This window comes from Seriola lalandi, unplaced genomic scaffold, assembly GCF_002814215.2.
Source record: "Seriola lalandi dorsalis isolate HSWRI2012SDOR001 ecotype SW California unplaced genomic scaffold, Sedor1 jcf7180002052034, whole genome shotgun sequence".
NCBI classification, from domain to species: domain Eukaryota; kingdom Metazoa; phylum Chordata; class Actinopteri; order Carangiformes; family Carangidae; genus Seriola; species Seriola lalandi.
This window is the reverse complement of record NW_019522587.1, coordinates 58,340-64,920: the sequence shown is the minus strand read 5'-3', so window position 1 is coordinate 64,920 and position 6,581 is coordinate 58,340. Positions and strand designations below refer to the sequence as shown.

Below are 6,581 nucleotides of genomic sequence, written 5' to 3'. Positions count from 1 at the left end.
GAAGGGTAATGGCCTCCCCAAGGCCTCCTCATTCAGCCTGATTGCGCTGCCAGCATCAGGCCAGCCATGCCATAAAACAATTAGCTCCATTTATCAACCTTACATTCACTATCTTTGGGGGGGGGGGGGGCTGAAGGTAGGAAAGAGAGGTGCAGAGAAAGAGAAGCAGTTGGGCGTAAGTTATGTGGAACAGGAGGAGAGCTGAATGAGAGAGATCAGCATCAGTTCCTATTTCATTTGTTGATTGCTCCTAGTTGCTTAATTCAGAATTCAAAATGGCATTATGTCTGCTTTGACAAGAATATCGTCCAATGTTTATGAGGACTTATTGAGTCATCCTGTATGAGTGCCGCAGCAACAACCATTCACCTTTGAAAAAATTAACTGTTTAACAAAACCTTAATCAGTATCAACAGCAGCTCATTGCAACCTCAAATGAAAGCATTTCAAAGACTGGAGATCCACTGCTGGAGCTCCACAAAATAAAAATAGTAAAACTTGACATGCAGATGAGCTACTGAAACATCAGTGAAGTGAAAAGAATTTTAAAAAATGGTATTAGTTTTTGCCAAAAATCATCACAGCAGGATAGAACTCAGTACTCCTATTCTTTCATATTTTTTCACTGCTACCACTACTATTTATTATTATGTAGCACAAGGTAATACATAAACATGGCGGTGATTCATGATAAAATCCAGGGTGTGTATCATTGGAATTCCTCTCGGTGAAGATGATTTCACTCAGCATCTGTGGTCCTGTGCAAAAAGGTTGTGAAAACCTGTGTCTCCTAATGTCAGAGTCATTAGATGAGGTCAATTGATGAAAACCTCACAGTGTACAGTAAATACAAACACACAGGCTCTACACACCATGGCAAAGATGTGCATTTGCTAATAAAATTATGCTTGAATAACCGGACGGGAAGTGTAAATAAAAATAAACATGTCATCCAAAGATGAATAGCAGCCTGAGTCGTCTTTTCAGTGCTCCCACCCAAGAGAGATGTATGATGCAGCTGTTAAAAGCTGAGGGAGAGTAGTAGAGTTTTTATTTCCCTTTTCTTTCATTTCTCTTGTGTAATAGATTGTACCTGTAGTTTCTCTGAGCGATTGTCTGCTTCACCCCAACATCTGTCATGTGTAGTGCATCTCTATTAAATAGCTACTGTACAAGAGGAATGTTCTACTAAGAAAGATGCTGGTACTACACATAATTAAACAGCAGAGCTTTGCTCATGAAGAAAAAAGAAAGCCCTGAATATATTTCTGTTTAGTTTCTTCTAAGAGGTCTTGTGTTTAAACAACAGAGGTCTGTGTGAGAGCTCATTGCCAACACATGTATTATTAGAAAACTGTCTCTTCTCCAGACACTTACATCATGTTAACATGTGTATGGTGGTAATTATCCCACAGCAGAAATAGCAGCTCATTATGGGAGTCATAAGAGGGCACAAGGTCTCCCGAAACACACCCAGTTGCCATGCCCCATAATCCTTAGCTCGTCGTTGATGTCAGCAGGAAAGTAGTATATCTCTGGCCTTAAATCATGCCCTCTACTCCTCAAAGTCTTTAATTAAGTCCTGATCGCCCTGTCCTCCGTCCCCAGTATTAGTGTGTTTAATTTCCTGCTGTCATATCGCCTTCCCTTTTGGATATATTATTCATCAAGCCTCTCCACTTCTCTGTGTTTCTAGGGGCAGCACGTCTGCTGCTACAGCATGACTGCTGATTCCAATCCATCGGCTCGACCATTAAGGGCGGCTTAAACCCATAATTCCTCAAGATATTACTCGCAAGTTCAAATGTCAACATTTAGATAAGAGCCCGGTTGATTCGGCTCCCTCAGTAGATGAGGGATGAAGTCCTAAATGCCTGCTATCCTATGTTTGTGTTTTCATTTGTAGTGACTTTATTGTATTCCCAGATCAATTAATGCCAGTGGAAAAGACTGTGTGTGTTTCACAAGCAGTAGGAGCTTTAAAATAGGAAAATATGAAGAAATGTCCAGGATTTCACACATGACAAAGCTCAAGTAGAACTGACTATTCATCTTTAGTCCCTGTGCCCAGCGGTCTGTCTACGGTGGCCTACAAGTCCACATTCATTACTCTTGTGCTTGGGTGACGGGTCAAAGTACAGCTAGAGCAGTCACACTCTTACATAGATTGCTGTTAGCAGTGGGTGATTTGTTATTTTTTTAACAGGGGGGAGTGGCCCAATTTGAGTACCCCACTACTCCCACACCACCGACCAACGCACAAACCCATGTACACGTCTCAAACGACATTGTTGCAGGATGCCTTAACCTTAACTGTGAAGTTTCTACTCCATTTTATCCACTTAATTTTCTTCTCTACTGTAATTATTGTCTTTTGCAGCACAGACACTACTGAATGATTATAGAGATATTAAAGAAATGTAATAGGAATACTGCAACCACACGTTTCTACTTGTCACTTTCATCATAAATTAATAAATTATGGAATAGAATTGAGTGTTTATACTCTATAGTTTTGAAAATACTATAGACCCAAGATGAAAGTGACGGAAAGGTGGGACAGAGAGAAAAAGGCACAATTACAAATCTGTCTGCTACTTCAACACCACATACAGCGGCATGGATTTATCACAGCACAGTTAGGCTACTGATAATTCTGAGCCATGGTCGGGACCATAGATTATAACTTGCACAAACCTCAGTCAGATAAAGGATCAATGAATCAGGCAGACTATGCTTACATATTCAGCCAAACAACCCCTCTGCCTCTGCACTCTTTGAGGGGGGTGGCAGGTCAACAAGACAGGGGATGCATTTTGGTCAATTTTGCTAAATAAATAAATAAAATCACCTACTTGATGTTGGAGAATCTCAGCGCTTTTCTTTTTCCATTTTCTGTTCAACAACACAGCAGAAGTATCTCTGTCCGCTCAGAGAACAAATCAAGTGTAGCAACTGGCCACCCACCACAGTGACAGGCACAGAATGAAAAACACTCTAGACCATGACACATAGAGTTAGGTGCCACACGTCAACAGGTTGTCTTATCGGTGCACTGCGGACCATGAGCACTTGAGTGAAATGGGCAGAGAGGCTCTCTACTGTGAGATGAGTGGAGGAGACGGTGTTGCTTCTGATCTGGTTGGGTGGCTGAATACTGAGGAGCAAAGGCCAAAGCGGAAGCTCGCGGTCAACATGCCTGCCCAATTTTACAGTTGAGGTACGTTCCTCGCCATAGATGCTGGTGGCCACTGTAGCGCTCCAAACAGAGCGTCATTTGAGTGACACTCATAGCCACAGAATGTGGCGGAATGTGGCCACTGGAGTAAGTGTATTTTTTTTCTCTCATTTTGGTTCCTATCCTTTGTTGTTATTGCCAAGGCATTTGTTCAGCCATCAAAGCAACATGACTTGACACAGTAATTCTATTGTAATGTCTCACTGTGACAGGTTTATAGATGAAAAATAGGATGAGGAACATGAAAAACATCCGACCCCAAAGAGCAGAAAATCTACAGGGACAAAAGAATGAATAAATACAAATCATAATTTGGTAAAGTAAAATCATTTTCCTTTAAATAAACCATTTAATTTGCTTATATGCTAATTTATATATTTGGGGAGGATTAGTTTTAAAGCCAGAAATTTGTGTAGAATTATTCCAATATAAATGTACTGTACGATGTATTGTACATAATGACCAATCCACATTCCTGACATAATACTATGTCGTCTCATTTGGTATACAGTCATGTTACGAAGCAAATTCAAAGAATTGCCATAAAGCAGGGTGAAAATGTAATGGAGAAACAGAAACTTGTGTGAGCCACTTGATTGGTGGCCTACAGAATCTGCTGCATATCAAGTCAGAGCAAGAATCCTGTGTGTTTAGATGTCACTCAATTTGGGAAAAAAAATAAGATTTTGTCCACACAGTATAGACAGAATGCAAGTACTGGATATTAGTATTAAGACATCAACCTTACATATAATTATGCCCCTGGATATGTGGAGATGGCAAATGCAGTGCCGGTCATGCCAGAACAAATCTTGGTGTGCTGCTGCATTGGTGAGCCGTCAAAACATCCATAAAGTTTTCTTATCGGCCCTGTCAGTCTCTTTATGGGCCCCCTCTGTGTACCTGTTGTGGAGTCATGGTGTATTCCTCCATCTGCACACAAGATCAAAGTAGCCTGTATGCTGCTGTGCAACACTGAACCAAGCCTGGCAGGCAAATAGATACATACTGTATTGCTTCATGTTAACTGATCATGAGAATGGCATCAATCTTCTCATCTAACTTGCCAAAAGAAAGTGAATAAGCATATTTCTCAAAGTGTCTCTCTCAAAACTTTCTAATATGCCATTGACTTCCAACCACAATACACAGGTAAAATGCACATTTAACCAAAATGCTATGTATTTTACTTTAATTTAGGTGACATTTGTTAATATTACACAGCACTGAGGGTGCTGGATACAGAAACTAACTCTAAATGATCTTACCTTGAGTAAGGACCTTGGTAATGTTCCAGTGCTCTGGGTCAGTGGTGTGAACTATTCACCTCCAACCCTTGCTCAGTCAGCATTACTCCCCACACCAGACAGCTTAAAGGACCTGTGCCCTGGATGTCCTGGCACCTGCCCGACAAGTGGCCTGTGGATGACAGCGAATGTTTGGAGAGGCCAGATAGAAATCACAGTGCTCAATGCCAGGCCTACTCTGTGTACCGTCTACCCTGTTTTGTAGTGTCACCTTAATGTCACACACTCAGGGGTCAGTGTTTCCTTTGTTCTGTCTCTGGTCGCCAACCCCGACGCCACCTACAGTGGCTGCAGCTCTGTTAGCGGAAGCCCGAGTGACATCAGCTGGTATTTTTTGCCCACCCTGCGGCACTCCCAGGTCGCCCTGCAATCCTTCACATTCCTGCAGGTTTGACACTTTCTTATATAAAGGCAATACATCAAAGGGAAGGAATTTCTGTCGCTAAAAAGTTGGACAGAGGCAAAGTGAAATACAAGATGGTTTGGAATGTGAAGAGAAATATAATGCTGGTCGACATGTAAAGAAATCTTTCCACCTTTTCTACGTAGACAACATATTCTATCACTCATATTTAATTGAAGGGGTATAAATAAACCTATGCTCTTGTATGTATAATTTTTTTTTTTAATTTTCCAGGTCATCATGTTAACAAAATATCTATACATACAGTAGTTAAATATAGAAATTTCCTTTGCTCAAAGGAAGTTTATTAATGCAAGTCAGGAAGTGATTTACTTGGTATTTTCAAAATAAAATGTTCACTGGAGAGAGAGCTAGGGCACATCTTACATTTCATCTCTGTAGTATTTTAATCTTAACAGAGAAATTCTGCTCCATTCATGACACTGAGGAATCCAGAAATGAACCAAAAATGAAACTGCTCAAAACTTGGAAATGCTTGACGATGATTGAGCTGGCTGAAATGGGCTTACACGGCACATTTGGTAATTTGCACACCTACCTGCTCTTCAGAGTAGTACAATTACAGAGTGTCTCGGGGGCCGTCAGTGCCCTGGCTGCACCCAAGCTGCTTCCTTCTCCTAGTGCCCTGCTCGGCCACCGAGGTGCTAGCGTGAAATGGCTGTTAATTCCTTCTGCTATCTGTCCCGCACAGAGCCTGTTTTAAGCCTTCATATGAATCTTTTGCCTACTGAAAAAAAATATAACGAATAAGGGAATCAGAATGTTAAAAAAAATACAAAGAAAACAAAAAAAACAAAAAACATAGTGACCGAGTAGAAATGAAAACATCAAACAAGTTTGAAATGCAAAATAGCATGAACCCAGCATCTTCCCCCATCAGTAAGATTTAATGAGTATTCCACCTTCTGGCACCAACCATAGAGAAACAAATGGAATGAAGAAATAACAATTCAGAAATAAATGATTAAAGACAATCAGGACTAAGAAATAGTTTGTCGGTAATACTGCATGTTTGACTTCTACTTTGCCAACAAATACACAGCTTTTGTTCCACAGTTTCAACAGGATCCTTCCGCTACAAGTATGTCTCGTCAAGTTTCTAAAGACTATATGATGTGTGTTTTTGTAGCCTCGTTTATGAACATAGTCCAACAAGATCCACCTTGATCATTGCAAAGCTGTCTTGAATGACACTGAACACAGCTTTGATGTTGCTGTTATCAAAAGACTGTTTCAAGTTTAAACAGTGTACTGTATGTCGTTGTAACTGAGCCACACTGTCTATCCCGCTTAAAACGCCGTTTTAACCTGTCAACGCTGAGTGATTGGTCAGCTGTACAGGGGCTGCAATGGAAGCCTGGGCCTGACATGTTGGCTTACAGCAGCAGCATGCATATCAACACGGTGATATGATGGACATTGGCACCTGTCGTAACGTATTAGTCCACCTACCGAAACTCTTCACTTTTCTGTCTGAGGTTTTAGTTGCAAAGTACTCTGGCTATCTCTGAAATTTTGGTCTAGATGGTAATTTACATTCTGCCCCTCACTGTTGAGCCAGATAGGATGAACATCAAATGAATAAAAGTGTCTCTACATACAGGGTGGACGC

The 6,581-nt window shown here is 40.9% G+C and overlaps 1 long non-coding RNA gene across 1 annotated transcript; it reads right to left on the bottom strand.

Annotated features, from left to right (window-relative positions):
* Nucleotides 1-531: 531 nt before the first annotated feature.
* LOC147819592 (uncharacterized) lies at nucleotides 532-5,754 on the bottom strand. Its single transcript, XR_015436772.1, has 3 exons — nucleotides 4,507-5,754; nucleotides 3,987-4,171; nucleotides 532-3,512 (listed from the first exon to the last, which is right to left on the bottom strand). It is a non-coding gene; the product is annotated as an uncharacterized LOC147819592 (long non-coding RNA).
* Nucleotides 5,755-6,581: the final 827 nt, after the last annotated feature.